This window comes from Eurypyga helias, unplaced genomic scaffold (genome assembly GCF_000690775.1).
Source record: "Eurypyga helias isolate BGI_N326 unplaced genomic scaffold, ASM69077v1 scaffold42319, whole genome shotgun sequence".
Lineage (NCBI taxonomy): Eukaryota > Metazoa > Chordata > Aves > Eurypygiformes > Eurypygidae > Eurypyga > Eurypyga helias.
The window spans coordinates 301-556 of NW_010270854.1; the positions used below are offsets into that span (position 1 = coordinate 301).

Below are 256 nucleotides of genomic sequence, written 5' to 3' on the forward strand. Positions count from 1 at the left end.
CCGAGTAAACAAAAAATAATCTAAAGCCGGGAGAGCATTAGCCCGGAAATGGCCTCGTCGCTTTGGAGGCGAAGGGTGACTTCGTGCAGCGGCGGAGCAGTCCGTGCTGGGGTGCTCCTGAGCGCCGTTTTCCCTCTGGGAAGGGCGAGTGCTGCTGCACAGTCTGGAAGATGAGGTGCTGGTAGGGAGCTTGAGATACGGAGCTCCAGCTGGGATCCTGGAGGTCAGTTGGGAATGGCGGGGATAGAGGGGAAAG

General features: G+C 58.6%; 1 protein-coding gene across 1 annotated transcript in view; it reads left to right on the forward strand.

The window, feature by feature from the left end:
• LOC104514830 (tumor necrosis factor receptor superfamily member 21-like) overlaps positions 1–256 on the forward strand; it is a gene marked incomplete at its 5' end in the record, with an annotated part of 7,870 nt that overhangs the window by 228 nt on the left and 7,386 nt on the right. The gene's annotated exons all lie outside the window — the stretch shown is intronic.